This window comes from Antennarius striatus, chromosome 16 (genome assembly GCF_040054535.1).
Source record: "Antennarius striatus isolate MH-2024 chromosome 16, ASM4005453v1, whole genome shotgun sequence".
NCBI classification, from domain to species: Eukaryota; Metazoa; Chordata; class Actinopteri; order Lophiiformes; family Antennariidae; genus Antennarius; species Antennarius striatus.
Genome location: NC_090791.1, coordinates 16618758 through 16639635, shown reverse-complemented (window position 1 = coordinate 16639635; position 20878 = coordinate 16618758). Strand labels below are relative to the sequence as shown.

The 20878-nt window shown below is 39.9% G+C and overlaps 1 protein-coding gene across 2 annotated transcripts in view; it reads left to right on the top strand.

Annotated features, from left to right (window-relative positions):
* Positions 1–20878, top strand: part of LOC137609209 (thyroid hormone receptor alpha) — a 95751-nt gene that overhangs the window by 36868 nt on the left and 38005 nt on the right. For both annotated transcript variants that reach the window (XM_068336072.1, XM_068336071.1), the window contains exon 4: positions 4875–6082. The gene's annotated coding sequence lies outside the window, so the exon portion shown is untranslated. The remainder of the gene's footprint in view (positions 1–4874; positions 6083–20878) is intronic.

Below are 20878 nucleotides of genomic sequence, written 5' to 3'. Positions count from 1 at the left end.
TGGAACACATTAACCGCGAGTGCCAAGGGATTACTGTATCTCCCATTATCTGCATGATTACAGACCCCTTGTGTGTGTGTGTGTGTGTGTGTGTGTGTGTGTGTGTGTGTGTGTGTGTGTGTGTGTGTGTGTGTGTGTGTGTGTGTGTATGCGGGCCTGTGTGATAAGCAAAGTGATCATTAACTGGAAAAAATAATTTCCTTATGGGGATCCTTAAAGTATTGATTATTATTATCTATTATTATTATCTATTATCTATTATTATTATCTATTATTATTATCTATTATCTATTATTATTATTATTATTATTATTATTATTATTATTATTATTATTATTATTATTATTATTATTATATCATGTCATGTTTCACCACATCTCAAATTAACCTATGTGTTTCTAATCTCATTTGGTCTCATGTGCATTGAATCTTGTTTGATCGTATCAGTGGTTACACGATGATAACATCTTAGCAAAACTTATCTTCTTGGTGTCTGTCGTCAATGTTAAAAATGATTTCTCACTGTAAAATGATTTTATGTCAGTTTCTTTAATCAGGCTTTTACTTGGTTAGATGACTCAATGGGGCTGAAGAGTAAAAAGACTAGCATGTCAAAGTGCAGAAAAAAATCCTGAAAATCTTAGTAGTAAAGGTAGTAAAGCCAGTGCCACCGTTTCTTCCAATCATCAGACAAGACTGACGTAGGTAAAATCACATCCTTCCTGGTTGTAGACATCACAGGTAAAGTGGAAAATCAAACGTCACTGTGTCTAAATTCACACCATTATTTGTGAGCAGACAGTTCTGGCTGTCCACATGCAGCGAAGATAAACTTGTTTTCCACTCTCTACTGAATCTTAGCACTCATGAACTTTTCTCATGGTTACATAAGAGTTTATGTCCAAGTGCAACTTCCTCATTTGGTATCAGTAATACCAATTTGCCTGAATTTCTTTGCGTCCTTCCCTTCACTTGCCCAGAATTTGAGTTTTTACACTATATAAGGAAGTACACATCCACAAAACTAACATCAGAATGTTAGCGAACCCAACATTCATTGTCTCAGCATTCAAAAGCAAAAAGTAAAACCAAGGCTAATGAGGTTGCCAGTTGTTTGGTCTTAAACTAAAGGACAATAAAGGACTTTTGCACAGTGCAAATAACAGAGCAGTTGTTATTTTCATCAGTTCCTTGTTAATGCTATAATTCAACGTCTTAGATTAAAAGAAAGACGACATATTCGTGTTAGTCTTAATTGACAAGCATCAAATACCAGGAATTCAGTTCCTGGATCATTTACATTTACATATGTCCCCAAAGGCCACTGCGTCACCTGTTCACACCTCCTCTCCACCACCTCCTTTCTACCAGACTCCATCCAGTCTGTCCCATTTGCTCTTTCCAACTGCCATAAGCTTTGTTGACGGATGGGTGTTTTTCCATATTCGCAGATAATTTGGCCGGCAACTAGCCATGCATATGAGGTGTCATTGCGTTCTCACACTCATACTGTATTTCTGGATAACTTCTGCTAGCACCATGTACCCTACAGCTGTTACTGTAGCTGGTGGGGGTGGAAGTCTCCCTTCAGCACACAGAATGATTAATACTGTATGAAATGTCTTTCTCCTCTCATCCCTGCTTTCTCTCCTGCCGTCTTCCTTCAGAAGATTAATCTTGATATCTCTTTCATTTGGTGTTTCCTGCTGCCACTTAATTAGCCCCCCTGTCCCCTCTGAGGTCTAATTTGTTTGCACTGGATGCTCATGGGAAGAACAGAGAAGTGGTATGGTCCCTTTTGTTGTTGTTCTCACCACAAATAGAAATTAAAGGATGGCGGAGAGAGCAGGTGAAAATATGAAATCTTAAAACCTTTGACTTGAGGTCTTTGTTTGAATTTGCATGTGCTTCTTCTCTGGATGTGGCAAATGGGGGTGGAAGTGGAATGGACCCCTCTGGAGCCCTTCCCAGCAAGACTCAGGAGGCAAAAGATGGTTGGCCTCTCAGTGTCATGGATGCATTACTCAGCAGGCTTTTAGAGAGAGTCTCTTTGAAATGACTTCTAGTGTCGCTTGTTGTAAAGTCAATCAGACAACCATGAAGGGATGTTTGTGTTTGTCCCACTCGGCCCCAATAAAGATGGGGTGTAGGATATTACTGTTGCCGACAGAGCTGGCCAGAGGTGATATTATTACCCATTTTTGGGTGCCTGTTTATCTGTTTGTGTACAACAAATCTCAAATGTATTAACAATACAATCTTGTGGAGTGGTGGGCCTCCAGCCAAGGAAATTTAATTAGATTTTTTTTCAGTAGATCCTAAATCAGACTGAAGTGTTTTTGGCTCTCTTTACACCAGGAAACATTTGACATATTTTTTTGTGGATCTCACAACGAAGAAATACCGAACCCCCACCACAGATTATGTAATAACTATTTTTAAAGAAAAAAATCGCACACATTAGTCATGCTCTGTTTGAAATTTGTCGACATTTATTAATTTTACTTTTTGCTTTTCCCATGGTTACAGCCTTGTTTTTATAAAGATCTGTTGAATTTATGTCTCTCATATTCCAAAGGTGCCTTTTGATGGCTGAAGTGCTCTGTCTGTTTTGAAGACAGTAATAGCAGCTTTGAATAGGATTTCATAATGGAATATGTATAGTTTTTTTCAGGGATTTGTGTATTGCACTGAATAAACAATGTTACTGTGAATAATGTATTGCCCTGGTTTTTACTTTGTTTATCTGAATATATGATTACGTAGAAATCCGAGCGTAGTACTTGTGTGTCTTCCTGTCATATTCACTCTTATTTCATCATAAAATATTTCTAACAATGTTAAGAGTACTTTAGCTTTTGTCATACAAATAGTGTGTACGGTACTCAAATAGTTTTAAGGTGCTCAAAGTGGAGAACAGACCTTGCTTCTAATTTGTGTGGTAGTCATCATCATGTTTGTGTTCACAGTCATTAAATGCGTCACATATTGACAGTCTTTTCTCTATTTTAAAAACTTTGTCACTTTTCTGTTGTGTTGGTAGAGATTTGTTATGTTTTGCTTGAGTTATGGACGTTGCTGCTGCATGTCACCGCCTACCTGTAAGCCTTCAGAAAATGTACACAAATACAGAGAAAATGCATGATGCTGACAGACATGGACAGAAATCTCTGTCCACGTCTGTACAGGTCCTTATCTTTGAGGATGGCTGATCCTCAACTCGTGTCGTGGGGTTGTTAACCTGCTTATGCATCATGCTGAGAGGACTTGTTCACTATATTGAAATTTTAAAGTCTGCTCAATCTTTCTTCAGTTTGGTGTTTGGTTGAGGTTGGGTTTAGGTGAAGGGTCAGGCATGTAAAGCGTAGAGCATGGTGTGGTATGGTTCTCAGGACGTGTTGGAGTATGTCTTGTCTTTAGTCTACTTGACAGAGTGAGAGATGTCAGAATCACAATGCTTCATTTATCCTATAGGAGATATTGCTTTTTGTTACAGCTGCTCTGTTTCAGAACATAAGGATAAAATCAGAATAAGAATAAAGAATTAAGAATTGAGAAAAAGAGCAAAATGGATCAATAAAAGAATAAATAAAAAATATATAAACATATGTACGGACATACACATTTACTGTCCACTTCATTCCTCCTCATCTCTATATGATTGTCAAAGTGAGGAATTGTAGTTTCATGGTCACAGGCAGGAAAGATTCGGTAGTAGACTTAGGAAGGGACATCCGTTAGTGAAACTCCTCTGTCCCATCAGGGTTCTGTACAGTGTGTGATACTCATCCAAGATGGAACTTATTTGGACATTGTCCTCCTCTCCAACACAACATTGAGTGAGTCTAACTTTGCTCCAACAATGTCTCCAGCCCTGCAGATCAGTATCTTAGCATCAGCCACCCTCAGAGGGCTGCCCTAGTAAGGATGTGTGTGTTTAGGCACAGCAGAATCTATTTGAACATCATCCGCCTTTTCAATCCCAAACTAGCACCATGCAAGCAAGAATGATCCACGTCTTGCAACGACTATTCACGTTCTCTGACAGAGACCCACCTCAAGGGCAACTACACAGTTGGGGAAAGCTTAACAGGGAATGTGTTTGTGTGGGTGTGTGGTTTTGCGTGTGTCTGCCAACAATAGACTTTCCATCTAGTGTCTGCTCTGCATACTTAACAAATGCCATAGCTTTTGTTATTACAGAACAAACCATAACAGTTGTATATCTGTCTCTGGTACTTAAAGTACCATAAAGCCATTTGAACATGGGGATTTTGTACAGTGTGTTCTAAGATATTCAGAGCCTATTTTTCAACATTATTTACCTAATTGTAACCTCTTTTTCCTTTTTTCATAATGAAGAAGGTATATGAAGCTTTGTTATTTAAGGTACTTTAATGAAACCTTTCCAATTTTGATGTAATTTTGGAAAATGGGAAAAAGAACACGGCTTTTGACTTTTGTTTCTTAAGCTGTAACTCACTGATCAGGAGTCAGTTGAGAAGCTTCTATCATCTAGTAGGAAAACATTCTTAAAAAGCTTTGCTATTAAAGTTAATCAGTCCTGAAGTAAACACAATGAGAACCAGCACTAGAATGTATCTAGTGTTCCATTCAAGTCAAATTCTTGATGGCAATAATCAAGGTAGAGTATGATTTAATACAAGGCTGAAGAATGATTTTAATCAAAGTTTCATGGATTATGCCTGCATTTTTGTTTAATTTTATTAACCAGCCAACCAACCAACCAACCAACCAACCAACCAACCAACAACAATGGGATAGATACACACAGGTGTTAATATGACCTGCAGAGGTAATATGAATGCAGTGTTTTTGTTTTATTCTAACTTGTCTGTTCTTTTGTCTTGCAGATGGAGCCCTTGAAGAAACATACGTGTGCATGTTAAAAGGCAGAGCCAGGGATCGACTTTTTCAGATGGACACTGGAAAAGCACCAGCATTCTTTTTAAAGAGATATAAGATAGAAGACTATATTCAAGACTGATACAGCACAGTTATACCTCCGCCATCCTATCCTCTTTCTCTGATCCAGTCAGAAAAACCTCATCTGCCTTCTACCTCCCAGAGAACTAGAAAAGGAAACATCAGCAATTTATTATATTTTATCAGTTCCTGTTTGTCTTCTCTTCATGCAACATTTCTGCATTTACCTCAGGGATTTTCTCCCACTGCCTACCTCCTCCACCGAATCAGCCGACCCAGTGACAGGAAGACAGCAAAGAAACACCTGTGACCTCTCACTGCCCATACCGTGACTACCTGTATTGCCTCTCAAGCTCTTCTCACTGCAGCTGGGATGAGCAGCAGTGACCTCTTACAACCTGCCAACTCATCTGCTTACTGTCTGAAATGGACTGTTCCATATTTGCAGCCCAATCCTCGGGCTAATTATTACTGAAAGGAAAAGGATCAGATTGCCAGAAAAAAAAGCTACACAGTCCCAATAGCCTAACCCGTTTATACAGCATACTTGGCAGACAACTATATACCTCAGTAGACACGGTTTCTAGACAAAACAGTCAGCAGAAGGGATCTTTCCAGCATTCACTGTCCACCCTACAGGTAACACGTGCTCACCAGCCCGGTGCTTCAATCTATGAAGTAGACGAGTCACTACAGCATCTTCCATTTGCCTTAGAGGCGGGAGTATAACAACAGCAGCCAGGGAGGCCTCCAGAGAAGCAGGGACAGAGACTCAGGAGTATTGCTTGGCAGGGAAGTTCACTTCATTTGCTTCTCGAAAAAGTCGCGTAATACAAAAGCTTTGTGATATAAGCATAAATCAATACCATCAAGGAATTACCTACAGGAATCACAAATGAGACTTGGATGTTTCCACTTCCTTGAGCTTTTTTCTTCAACGTCTGATGCCACTAGAGGAGTAGAACTACCCACAGAGTGGGAGAAGATCTTGGGGAACCCTCGTTGCTTTTTCCAATCCAGAGACGAACCACAAAGAACTTCCCAACATATTTGACTCTGTAGAAGATTCATATTTTGAGAGTGACGAGGAAAAGAAGTAGTCATCACCAGGAGTTCAAAGAAGAATGCAACAGCTGTGAGTCCCTTTTCTTTTTTTTAAATCATTTTGTTTCTTCTATTTTCTAATATTGGTCACACAAGGGTCGTTTACAATCTTTCCCAATGAATTAAAACACTCTTAGCTTTTCAAATTTTTATGTACAGTAGGGTTTCATGTCTCATATTTTCATGTCATTATGTTACTAAGTGACATTTAAATGACATTTCTACCTTATTAGATGATTCACACTAAAGAGATCAAGAGAGCTTATGGTCAATAAGAGCAATAAAGGTCATGCACTGAATTTGACATGAGGTTCATGTTGGGAAAGATGATTCTGAGAAAACAGACGATGTTAAATGCACGACTCTGGGAAGCTTTAAGTTCCAACCAATAATAAATAAAGTGTGTTCAATAGACCCAATACATTTTTTTTTCTTCTGATTTTCATGCTTCAATTGTTGCATGACTTTGGTAAAGAAGGTTTGAGGAAAATGTCTCAGCATTCAAGGTTCCCTGAGGAGACGAAACTTAATATCATGACCTTTTACTTAGTGCCATCATTAAGTCAAATTTCAATTTTATGTACTTAATGATGGTGAATGATGTGGCGTAATGCTAATTACAGTGTTAGCATTCTCACACGTCAAACTGAGTTGTAGAAGTATTCAATCATAATTTTTTAATTAGTAAAAGTCTTCATGGTAACTTAGTAGAACATGCTTGCATTAGCAAATATAACTCAACAGAGCTGCTACTAAGCTATTAACTACAGGTTAAATGTGTATTATGTCTGTTAACAAATAACCTGAAACTGAAATTGTGAGCTTTTAATTACAAGGTGTAGTATAACGTGTCAGGCATACTCATTTAAGGCAGAAATTATTCTCTACACGATTTTGATCAATATTAGTTAATTATGGAATGTGTAAAACGTAATCATATCACCGTGGCGTGGACTCCACCAGATCTATGAAGGTGTTCTGTGGCATCTGGCAACGAGATGTTCGCAGCGGATCCTTCAAGTCCAATTAGCTGTGAGGTGGGACCTGCGTGGTTCAGACCTGTTTTCCAGAACATTCAACAGATACTGGATCAGATTGAGGTCTTGCATCTTTGGAAGCCAAATGTTGGACCCCGTGTTCCCAAAACCAATCTTGAACCACGTTTGCAGCGTGCTGGGGTGCAGTATCCACAGTGCCCACTAACGTAAGGAATAGTTCCTTGTCAGTGACGGCATTTAGGTACACGGTGCATGTTAAAGGAACATCAACCTGAATGTTCACACTGCACCTCCTTGCTTGCCTTCTTCCCATAGGCCATACTGGTTCTATGTGTTCCCCAGGTAAGCTGATGGTAAGCTGGTGATCAAGTTGTCGGACCATCATTGTTCGAGCTCTTGCAAGGTCACTCAGATCCTTATGTTTGGGCATTTCCCTGCTGTCATCTCATTAGCTTCAATAAAAGTTCACTTCATGCCTTCTATGTTCCACCCACTGATAGACACCACTGTAACAAACAGTGTGCTTCACCTCTCAGTGGTGATACTGTTAGGGCTGTTTGGTGTATAACAGAATGGAGATCAAGACATCACTAATAAAGTAAGTGTACACATTGTGGTCTAATTATGTATATAAAATAGGGCGTGATGACAATCTGACTCTTGTCCTCTTTTTCTACAGCAGTAGTAGTACAGTTCACTGTAGTGGTGGTTCACTGAAAATTGACTGAAATTGAACGGGTGTGTTGGCTCTATATCTGTCACAATGAAGTTTTATTCCTCTAACGTATCCATAAATATACACCCTCTGAGTCTGAAAGAAAAGAGAATATGTCAGGAGCATGTGCTGAGAAGGCAAACTTTAAATTGTTAAAAAACGTGCCGATGACTGACTCAGCGATAGCAGATCAATTGTGTTACAAAGACTTTTCAGAGAAGAGTGATGAAATAGAGGGAAATCGCTCCAGAAGGGCCTTGTGGTCTGAGAAGAAATCATTTTAGCCCAGATGCTGTTTTCTATGTGCTGAAAGTTTTACAGTTCAAGATAATCATTGGCAAATGTATCAGTTTACTGAGGACTGAAATGACTTACAGGATAAGTACAATATGTAAGCTATTCCCTCGCTGGTACAAGGCCATTTAAGGAAAATGCCCCCAAAAATATTACACTTCCTTTACAGTGGTGGTGCAGGAAAAACACAGAGGCCATAATGAAACAATGAGATCAAGTCCTAGTGACTACTACAAGTAAGAAAACGTTCAGGGTGGTGATAAAACCAATATATCACGTTTGAATGTAGACAGAAGGTAAATTAAGCTTCGGCTGCTGCCCCATCTCAACATAGCGCTACAGGAAGCTTTCATTTAACCTGTCATTTCATATTATTTTAACTGTCATGAGAAATGCTGCACAGTTTTCAAAGATTACAAAGCACAAAATATTATAAAACAGATTTCTACTGCAGTTTGTTCTTGGGGTAATCCATGCTGTGATCCAGGCTTCAATTCAACATGTTATGCACATCAGCATATTACTGTAATCAGTGGCAGCAGTGAGGTCAATGAGTAGGTGTAGCTTTAAACTGTAGGAGTCAGACGTGTGCTGAATACATTTAACAAAAGCAGAATATACCCAAATCAAAACTATAAACGACTTGTATGAATCAAAGTGGCACATTTCCATCACAGTATTTGTTTTGACTTCATATCCAGTTAAGCATTGTACAATTCACCAAACAGTGCCAGTGTTTAGTCATAAAACATGATTTGAGCTTGTACTACAGGCTTTTGTTAATCATTATCGTCAAAGTTAAGCAGGTCTCCTGTCTTGACGATGTGTTTGCATTTCCCCATATCTCCTTTTATGAAATGTGTTTTCCATATTTAAAATTATGTGAGTTGGTGTACTCTCAATACATAAACCTCTGTGTGATGAGGAAGGCTGATTCTTTCCCATATGCCAACCACGTGTAAGCTAGAAGACCAAATCTAGACTTCATACCACCATTATCTCTTTTTCTCCTGATGCATTAAAATTACAACTTCTATGTCATTTGGGTCTGAAAAAAATGAAACATCCAAGTGTACAAAAGGAATTTTAGACCCATGATAAATGAGGATGATAGGACAAAAGAAAATGTTTGTCTTTTTATTACATCTGCCACTGGAACCAGTAACAGTACTGAGAGTTAGGAGTCATTACTTGTGAGAAATACAAATGTTTTAGACCATGCTGTTGGGATAGCAGTCACTGCACCACTTTGGCAGACTGATTTATTAGACATATATTTAAATATTAGATGGATTATGATGGTATTTTTACAGCCTGTCATAGTCCCTAGAAATGCATCTGTCTGACTTTGGAGGTCCTCTGTGATCTGTGGTTTTAGCAATATGTCTCAACTAATATTCAATGATTTGTCAAGGAATTAAGTTTATAGTATAGTCATTCATATTCCCCACACATAATATGAAAAATATTCCCCTTAGGGATCCCCAGTTGCAGGAGCGATGCTGAAAGTGAAAGAGATGCTGTGTGCATTTATGAACAAGGCATAATAGTGGAAATAAATTAATTATTTACATGTACAACTAACTAGATCAGTCAGAATCAAATATTGATCAATGTTTTGCTGTCTTCCAGACATGCCATCCAGGTCCATACAGTGAAATTGAAGTACAGCAGCCATCATCCTTATGAATTCTGAGCTCAGAACTGTGTGAAAAGTATTTATTCCACAATTGAGCACAAAGATGAAGCACTTTTCCTCTGTTGCTTCAAGGTTATTGCTACAACTACAAGTATTGCTGCTTTACTGTCCCTTGATATTTGCTGCAGTGACATGAAAATAAATTACTGAAGAAAGCGCGTCAAAACAACACACAATAAGTGAATCACCCGGATAGTTTGCCATAATGGACACAGATTAAAAGGCAATATATCCTACAGGGACGGGCAGAGGTGGAATGAAATGTCCACAAGTGTGGATCTTTAAGCCACACAAAGTAATTTGGGGGTTGTGGGTTGATGGTTTATTCATGCATATGGATACAGACGAATTCACCCAATCAGGGCCTCACAGTCATGCACTTAGTATAGACGTGTACGAATCAGCTGTCAGTCCAATGACAGCATGATGACATGCAAAAGGGAAAACCATATGGCTCAGATGTCCCTAATTCATCTTCTCTCTCTGACTTTATAAAATGTGGAGCAGCTTCTTAGTCATAACATGATTGATGAGATGAAAATTTGCATAGCAATCTTCTGCATATTAACTCTATTATTTGAAATGAAGATGCAGAGCTTCGATAATGGGGGCACACTCTGTTCCTCGTTTGACAAAGTTGGGAGATGAAGGGCATTGAAAGTGTAAAGGAAACAGAGTGAGGAACAGAGCTGACAAAGAGACAGATTAAGGGCGTGAGGGAAGAGAGAGGTAGGACATAAAGAGACAAAGATGGATTCGCCTCCAACAACAGAAATGTCCAACCCTCACCTCAGACACACTCTGTCCTCCCCCCCTCCCGACATGTGTGACTCCCTCAGGCATTCAGAGGGAGTCACACATGTATTACCCGCCATCATTGATAGTCTCCTCACATCAGAGCACCATAACTTGTTCCTGCCCTGTGCTTTCGTGTTGCCACAGCAACCCACACCCTTCCCCAGGTACCTGGGGCTCAGATACGCAGTGATGTATAGAACGCAGAGCCCGTGTCGGCCAATCAGATTGCCGAATTGTTTGTGTATCAGGAGGTGCATGTGTGGCTCCCCAGCCCAGTTTTGTCTGGCGTGTACTGACCTATTTGGACCAATGGAATGGTTCGGTGAGGTGGCGGTTCTGGATATCGTAAAGCGTCCAAGTCTTCTGCTGTTGCTGCTTTAAAGGACAGCACAGAGCGAACAGAAGTTGGATGCTTCTTGTTATCATGTGTGTGTGTCGGTGTGTGTCGGTGTGCTCAGGTACATGAAATTGGAACAGTGAATGAGTCATCGTGGGGCTCTCTGAGACTCTTTGAATAAAAAAAATGTGAACATGTGTAGATGTGCGGTCATGCCTCCCGCCGTGTGCTAAGGGCATCAAGGACTTCTCCACTAGATCAAATTTGTCCACTCAGAAAGTTCAAAAACACTCCTCAAATAAATGCCAGGAAACCTGAGTCCTCACTGTTGTGTCTGAAGTCAGTGAAAGTTGTGATGTCTTTATAGTTTACCACTTTTCTGATTTCCATCATTCAGTTTGTATCACTTTTACAATTCCAGTGCAGGCTCGCCTTAAACTCCATCATACACTGTGCTCTCATTGTATTGACCTCCATCAGTCATGATCATAACTTTTCTGCTGCTGTTCGATATTTTCATGTAGTCGCAGCGATCATCAGCAGTCTTGATGGGACAATGAAATGACAATTTATCTCTCCTTGAATAAAAAGACAGCACTGATATAATCTAGAGCTGCAGCCACAGGTTTGTTGAGTCATTGTCACCTCTTCTGATGTCTAATAAACACAAGCTGACAACCTGTTATTTTAATTCCAGACATTTTGAGACATATATATGCATTTTATACTTCTTGTACTTCTACACTTCCATAACAGTCTCATTACATCGGAAACTATTTTTATTTTGCATCTTTGTGCGCTTTCCATTATAACGTCCATCTGATGTCAACCTAAAAGGATAATTACACTCAGAATAAAGGAGATTCTTTTGTTTACCCATCATTGCATGTCATATATTCCAGATGACTCAGGACGACAGACACGAAACAAGTGAGAAGATGAAATAGACACAAAACAAGTTATTAAGTAATCCACAAACAAAAGGCATGATGTCAGATTTTCCTCTCATCACTTTGAAGAGAATGAAGTTGAGTAATTGTCTCTGCTTTCATGAGAGCCTTTCACACATATAACTGTAGTTCTACCTGAGTAAAGAACATGTATATTTTGCCACCTCTGGCTATTTTTTTTGATATTCTCAACATAAAACTGATTTACACAGAAAAATGTTTTTTTTTCCCCTCACAACATAAGTGTGATTCAAATCCTGAAGGATCCATTTGACGGCTGTCTAAGCTTGAAAATGAGATAATTGGCACCACTCTCATGTCTGCACGAAGCGAATAGATGATATAAAATGTTAAAATAAGAGAGTTTTTCTGGTAATTGTTGGCAGGCAATCCCTTTGCGTTTGATCTTCTGCCTGTACCGTTTCAGAGTACACATGCAGCTTCTTGTATTTTTGCAGATGAATTGTTGTTATGTTCTCATTTAATTGGGAGCTGCTCACACAGCAGTTTGGATGCATTTAATGAGAACCAGGATATTTGTATTAAAACATGCATGAAATCACTTTGAAATAGGTCAGCCTCATAAAAAAGACAGTTTTTACACTGCATTGGTAGATTTTGTGTATCACTTGACCGTTGGGCCGTTTGCAAAGTGCAGCTCTTTGTAAACATCTTGGTGTCTCGTGGGTTCCTTCTTTACCGCATTAAACTGAAGATATACGATCTTATGAACTCACAGTCTCACGATCTTGCTGACCTTAAATTGTAACAACGGAAAGATATTCTGCAAAGACGATGGTCATTAAAACAATGTCTTAAAACTTATATGTTTGACCAGAATGCATCCAGTAAACTACAAACCAATATATTCGACAGATAATCTTTCACAAGTATGTTTGGTTCTCTTCCCCCCATTCTCCACCTTTCCATCACGTTTTGTGGAAATTGGTTTAGTAAATTTAGCATCAATCTGGAAAAATGGGAAATTAACCAACCAACCAACCAACCAACCAACCAACCAACCAACAGGTGGGGCACTGACAGGCCATGTTCCATTGTGTCTTCATATGTTGTAACTTAATGCTGAGATCTGGTCACACCTCAGGCTCTGACTCTATGAAGCCTGACAGAAATGGGCGATGTTATGATTGTTGCTCTGGGTATTTAGTGCCAGAACGAAGCAAATTTTTATTCAAGCATTAGTTTGTTTGTTTGAAGGATTACACAGAAACTGCTCACTAGATATTTATGATACTGGATAGAGGCGCGCCAAATGTGCCAGAAATAAAAGAAACCTCTGAAATCTGTAGTAGATCCTGATGAAGATTTGGTTCCAGTTTTTGTTTTTTTGGAGTTTTTTTTACTGACTGTAACAGAACCCAGACCGCAGTCATCTTGATGGCACACTTGTCTGGTTGGAATTTGGATTAGGACTTAATTTAATTAAAAGGTACTTTGAAGCCTTGACAGAGGACCTCCACACCACAGAGAGATGGACCACAGAGAGATTCAACAGCTCTGAGTTAGTCCGCCTATTTACCTTGACTTTTTGTTCCGTACAAAGCTGATGATGCAACAAAATTAATCTGTCCAAACTGACAACTTTCATTAACACACAGTTTAAACACAATCATTCATTCATTCATTCATTTTCTGCTGGTTCATCTGCCGTAGCAGATCATGGGGAGCTGGAGCCTATCCCAGCTTGTGTAGGGCATGAGGTGGGGGACAGTCCGGGCACGATGCCAGTGCACCGCGGAGCCACACACAAAGACAGACAACCATGCACACACACACTCACTCCTACGGGCAATTTGGGACCGGCCAATCAACCTGAAGTGCATTCTAATGGAGGTGGGAGGACAGCACTTGGACAGCACTGCTTCGTGGGTCAAAGTTCAACAAGGTGAACCTCATGTTAATCAGGTTGGCTTCCTAAAGCAGGACATTGCTGTGACAACTCCATGTATTTAAATTCTTTTTTTTAAAAAGCCAAGACTACAAAAAAGTGGCTGTGAACACTGTCAATCTGAATATTGGCAGCAGAAGCAGTGGATAAACTTGGGTCCCCGTAGATAGAGCAACATTAATTGATAAGAGCTTAGCTGGTAGCAGCCAATCAATACTGCTGACACAGGACTAGTGTGTGACTGACAGCTGGCTGTTGTTCAGTCCATGAAATTATAAATCACCTAGAGCCTGCTATTAATCCCAGGCTGGAGCGTCTGCAGTATGGATTACAGGAATAATAAGGACATATCAGTGCAAAGCCTCTGTACTCCAAGAGGGGTCATTGTCCTTCATCACAGTGAGGAGGAATGGGATTTTTGAAAGTTGAAAAGTGTATCCCTTAAGTGATTTTTTTTTTTTTAACCTCGATTGTCTTGTTTCTAGTTTTAACTAAAAAAATGTTCTGCATGTGTCAAAGAAGTCAGGACTGCCCACAGATGAATCTCATTTACTTATCAAGCAAGTAACTATGAAATAAATGTTTGTATGCTAAATAATTTTGATTGTTAGTTGCACTTTAGAGCTCTGTAGATAGCAGCTGTAGACATTTTATTAGAGCTGTGATTAAGTAAAGAGAGTCTTTCAATGAGTGTACTCTTGGCCTGTTCTCTTATCAGCCCCGGTCTCGGCAGCGGGCCAGGCATGTTCTGTACAGACAGTAAACACTTTCAGGTTTATAATTCATACGTGAGGGTTCGTTGAGGCTGTGGAATGTGTTGTTGACCTTTTTCCTAATCAGCCGCCTCCCGTCTGTCTGTGAAGTCGCTTTGGTCAAAGAACTAACGCGGCACAATTGTGCGCACATGCTGCACATAACGCGCACCACTCCAGTGAGAAGACGTGCGTAGAGCACACAGGACTAAGATCCAAGGGTTCTTTGTGGTTTCCGTATTTAGATGACAGCTTTCCTTCTGTTGTTGTCACTGTTGCTCGAGTTTAGTTTTTCATTTTCACCTGTATCTCACCCTCCTTCCCTGGTGACTGCTTCCACTTGACTAATTTCTCATCCTTCAACTCTTGCTGGGAGTTCTTTAGTCTTTCAGCAATCACACCCTACCTTCCTCTAGTCTTTCTAGAAACGTCCTCGTGTCCTCTGTGTCTGTGGCGTACCTGGCACATGCTTGTTGTGTGAAGCGCGGATGGACATGGAGTCCTTGGCCTTGTTTGGTTGGCTTTATTCCAGGTGTCAGCAAGATCTGAAGCCAAGCTGTCAGCTGTCCTCCTATAGAGCCACAGTAAAAAGATCAGGACTATAAGCTGCGGTATGCAACCGGCAGTTATATTAGTCCTGGCTTCAAATTCTGTTTGACATAGAAGGTGTGTAAAACCTGATACACAGGTTACATATTAGTTACAGTTGTTTTGTGCAGCTGAAATTTCTGCTCTGTACACATTTGGGTTCAGTTTCTTCAGATGATACCCTGGAATTTCACTTGAATTCTTCTTGAAACAATTTTTTCTCACAATAAAACCAGTGTGAACCATGTTTTCTTCTAGACTGAGGATGCATCAGTCTAGGGCTAGCATTCTGGGACCACCAAATGGAGGAAATGATTTTTGTTCTTCTTGTATTCTTGCCGAAAGGTGAGACAGTAAGTTTATGGAGGAATAAACACAGATTCCCAAATATGGCTTGCAATCAGAACTTTCCTTGGAAAATAGTATATACATATGTGTATATTTATAGGTCAAACATCAGCACAGCATCAGAGCTGCATTAAGTCAAGGCGGTTTAAAACCAATTTATGATTATTTTGATATTTGACCTACATCATTTAGGAGGTTAACTGGAATCTTAAATGGACCAGTTACTTGTCCAGAGGGGAAATGTTTATCAGACAGGCTATAGCTATTGGTTTGGATTCGCCTTTAGTCTCGTAGTTACTACAGACTGATGGCCCTACATCCTTCTCTCTAAGAGTTTCCACCATGTTGTGTCTTGGATGACGGTGGCCGTCAGTGTTAAATTTGTTTTTTAACATAACACACAGAAAGTAAGAAGAAGTAAAGCCCCTGTTGTTGATTTAGAATAACACTTGAGTATATGCCCAAAAGGAATGTCAATTCATTATATTCAAAATATTGTTGGAGTGTTTTTGAACACATTGTTGTCATAACAGCATTTGGTTCAGCATCCCTGAGTAAAGAGACGCAGTTACTGAGCACATAGTAAATATAAAGTTTATTTACTTACGATTGAGATGCTTGAGGACTCTGTAATGTGTGACACACCCCTAGCATAGTATGGCGAAGTGGGTGAAACCAAACTTTGGTTTTCACTAGTTTCCTGTAAATTGGAAGCACCATCCACCGATCAGAAGGTAGGGGGGTTGATCCGTGGGGGCCGCAGTCTGGATGTCGAAATTCTGAACGTCAAGTTGCTGCCAGTGTTTTTACCATGAATGGTTATGAACAGGTGGCACCTGGCATCATAGCCTGCGTTGCTATGGAGGAGTGTTTGTGTGAATAATAAGCAGAACATTTCGAAAAGGATTGTGACATTATGGTACTTCAGTTTGTTTTATAAGGTGCAGTGAGTGGTTGTTGAGCGAAGACAGGTGCTACAAGTATTGTCTATTTATTATTCGTAGGAACATTTCCTTTCCTTTCTGAGTCCTTGAGAGATTTTTATGACATGAAAGAACAAAAATAAGGAAAACTGAGACAACTTTGTGCTTTTTTTGGGTTTTGCATGACCGGGCCTACTTCAGCCACACAAATAGAATGATACGCAAAATGATAGCTGTTGTGCTCTTTAAGGTCCCAGTATTTGTGGTGAAATTCTGCCTGATGCTGCTGCCTGTGCCCTTTTCATTTGAATGTGCTGCTACTAGAACAACGTATCAGGATATCAAGATTCGTGTATGCCAATACTCATACAGCACGGACTCAACATAAACACACTTCACTCAAACTGATCCAAACGTTAGAGTTAGATTTCAGGCTTCACTCTTCGCATAGGACATTAAGGTGTCCATTTCAGTCTCGTATCAGTCACTCATATACAGGTTTACAACATGATATAGCCTCGTGACTCTTGAAATCATTTATAGTGCTAACATACGACAGTTTAGTAAGCCAGGGTTCACTGATTAATCTGCCTCTCTACCAAAACCAGTTTTCAAAACCAGTTCTCACCTGGTTCATGTCTCACTTGCCTCAGCTCTACCACCTCTGGCATCACTGTATTTATTAGTCTCTTCTCTGTCAATCGCTAGGATAGTACTAACCACAGTGTAGAACCATTGTCTGCCCTAGTTTCTTATGTACAGTGTCTCTTCCTAAACTTGACCCTAAACCAGCATGGGCTACTAAGGGTCATAGTACCCTTTACTGAAGTGGGCTACTCACAATCCCCTTGGTGAAAAGGGTAAATATAGGCTTTTCATTGTCTGCCCATTATGCCAGAAGACTTCACTGGACCCCAGGCCACTAATTGGTGACCGCTGCTGTAAGAGATACAGACACTACCAGATTTACATGTTCCTCTTTCATTTCTCAAACCCACTCCCTGTGACCTTTTAACAGTGATACAGATGATATCAGCACTGGAATGGATGGATGAGAGCTGAGTTGAAAAAAACAAAGCATTCCAGACCACATATAAGGGATTAGACACAGAAGGGGAGGTCAGAGGGGGTTAGGCTGGAATAAAGGTTATTTAGTTCATGCAATAACAGAGCCGTCACAGGATCTCTCCACACCACCAACACTGTGTCCTCAGCATCAGGGTGGTGTGTGATCCTCAGAGGATAAACCCATCAAGAAGATTGTGTTCCAGATGTATCAGAGGAAATGTAAGATCGCAGGACGACAGGAATAGGAAGGTCTAAACCTACCACAAATCATTTCCTTCTTTCCTTATTTTCCTCTTGGAAATTTCCCCACTGTGGGACGAATAAAGGCGTATCTTCTCTAATCTTATGCTCAAACTGTCAGTGGCATGGTGAAGGAATTGTGATTCTTTGATTCACCATTATTAAGCACATCTTTACGTTTATAGGGACTGAGTCAGGTGGGATGTTGCACATCACACAATGGCCAAAGTTTCAACAATAAAACAGTATTATTATTGAACCTTTATATATATAGTTTACACAAATGTTTTCTACTGCTTTACAGCAAAAACACAGATCTCATTCACTCATTTGTCACTCTTTAAGAAATTAAAAACAAGTTTATTTTATATATTATATATTTATATAATGAAGACTTTTAGCATGTCTCTGGTTCCATGTCATACAAGTTGGGCTTTATCTGTATGCGGTGTTGATGAGGAGGTGGGAATGGAGCAATCTGAATACTTTGCTCTTGTACTCTAATCTGACCTGATGCACATACTCCGGCCAGGATTTCAAATTTCTCTTGACAGATTCAGAGTCCTTGTCAGTAAAGCTGGTGGAAAGCATGTCTTTACTTGCCTTCTGTGACACAATCATTTATTCTGTACATCCAACTAAAAACTAACTTCATCTGCAGATTGAAGGAGTTTCTGGTTGTTGTTCTGTGGGTGATCTTCTGTCTTACAGTCAGACACTCCTGCACCTCTTTCTCCTTTACATTTACACATTTGCTGTTTCCATGGATAGCTTCTGCTGTTGTGTTGTGGTCTCAGTACTTTCTTTTTGTTGTTGTTGTTGTTGTTAATAGCAGTTGCAAACAAACTATATTCACTCCGTGGCAGTACAACATGACTACCATACAATGATGTATTGTATATTAGTCATGCTGCACTTTTGTGTTATATTGCCTACTCCCAATTTGAAGACATGTTTTAACTACACGTTGTATGATGGCACAATTTATGTTTTTTTTTTCAAATAACTTTTGAGAAAATCCTGTTTACAAATTTGTATCTACGTCACAGAATTCTGCAGTTTAGACTCAGAGAAACATGCTCTCTACAGCGGGTGAAAGAATCAATCTTATACAAAATTCAAGTGCTGCTGTCGAAAATCTGCAAATCTAAACATTTGACAATATCAGCACTCACACTAGAATATATGAGCTGAGCTGCCGGCATGTTGTCAGGCCAGAGATGCACCGTGACAGAAATAAAGCTAGTCTGACACCTGCTGAAACGAAGCGTCCATCAGTCGGTCGAGAGGAGCCGAAGAGGACACGACAGTCAGGGAGGCGCTGTGCCAGAATAAACCATCAAGTTTAGAATCTCAAGAAGGAAAAAAAAAAAGTGTCAAAGTTCTCTGTTGACTGAAATGATGGATAATATGTATTTTATATAAATATATTTTAAGTTTAAAAAAAATTGACTCGAACATGATGGTGGATATAATGGTTTGGCCATCTTTACTACAGTATTTTCCACTGGACTATAAGGTGCACCGTCAATGAATGGCACATTCTTAAACGTTTTTACATATAAGGCCCACTGGATTATAAGGCGCACTGTCGGTTTTTGAGAAAATTAAAGGCTTCTAGGTCCGCCTTATAGTGCGGAAAATACTGTAATTTTTCTCCACTTTATATGTATTCCAGCCTAACTGCATCAGACCACACACACATGAACCCTGAAGTCCAGTTGTACTTCTTCAGATGCATAAATGTAGTAGTTTGTGGTTTCCATGGAAATTACTTATTATGACTGACAAAAAGGTTACTATTCTCTCACAAACTACAGTATTTTTCGCACTATAAGGCGCCCCTAAAAGCCTTTAATTTTCTCCAAAACCGACAGTGCGCCTTATAATCCAGTGGGCCTTACATATGAAAACAAGTTTTAAAATAGGACATTCATTGAAGGCTCGCCTTATAATCCGGTTCGCCTTATAGTGCGGAAAATAGTGTATACGTATAAACTCCATCACCTTCATCCACATAGTAACTGATGCCTTGTGAATTTTTGTACACTTTTCAATCTATGTAACTTCCTCTGGCTGCTGTGTTTCAGTGGATGGAGGTGAAGTAAATTTTCAGAAGCTTGCAGTCTCTTACAGGACTGAGACAAAGAGTCCAAGCTGCTTAACGTACAACACACTGTTAAAACAATGTCCTCTTTGATTGGAATGAGCCTGAAATATGCCTTGAGACCCTGCGTCTCATTGCGGGGCAGCGTTGTAAAGTGAACTCTGCTCTCACTGCTGTTAGTAGAACCTAATAATTGTGCGAGTTGTAGACAGCATGGATGAACAACAGCATTGTGATCAGAAGAGAAGGTTAAAATAAGGAGATGCCGTGCAGCTGAACCTCCTCACTCCGCCGCTTGTGTTCTCCTCTGACCAACGACTCCGGGTATCTCATCCAGATTGTTCCTACAGGGGTCAGTTATGCAGCCGAGCTGCAGCTTCTTCTGAATGAATAACAGCAACAGTGGCCAAAGAGATGAGGGGGAGTGCAGTCATTCTAACACATCCACAGAAACGGCGAAGAGAGGCGAAAGGAAGGTCAAGCATGGCAGACTTACATTCTTGGCTGCCTTCATACTGGATGATCATTAGGGAGGGAGAGAACAGGGAGAGGGAAACAAAGACGAGGTGGAGGATGAGAGGCTGCAGGGATGTGAAAACAGAGGGGAGAAGAGGCTGTAGAGCTTTAAATACCAAGGTCAGTTTTTACTTTCATGTTTGCCTCAGTTTGTACGTGGGAATAATTTATCGTCATTAATGGGATGAGTGACTGAAAGAGTTATTGTGTAAAACTCAGACAGCTGAGAAAGTACAAATTATGTTCGACTTGATCCGGCAGTTTTAGTTTCACATAACGCAGATACCCAGCGTCTGTTTGCTCGAGCTTTGTGTCTACATTCCTACATGTGTACTTTACCACGCAACCTTGTGCTTACATCGCTGAAGGGGATTTGCATGGAAAAGAATCATTTAATGTCAGCAATGCCTCAGGCCTCAAGATGTGGAGGAACATCTCTTTACAGGAAACTTTTATTGTTTAAGGGGAGACCTTAAAGGAGTCACTCTTATCCTTGGAGGTCAGATTCTTCATTCCATGTAGGAGGAAAACAGAAAAACATGCATGAAAGTTAACAAACAAAATAAAAACAAGTTATTGTAATTT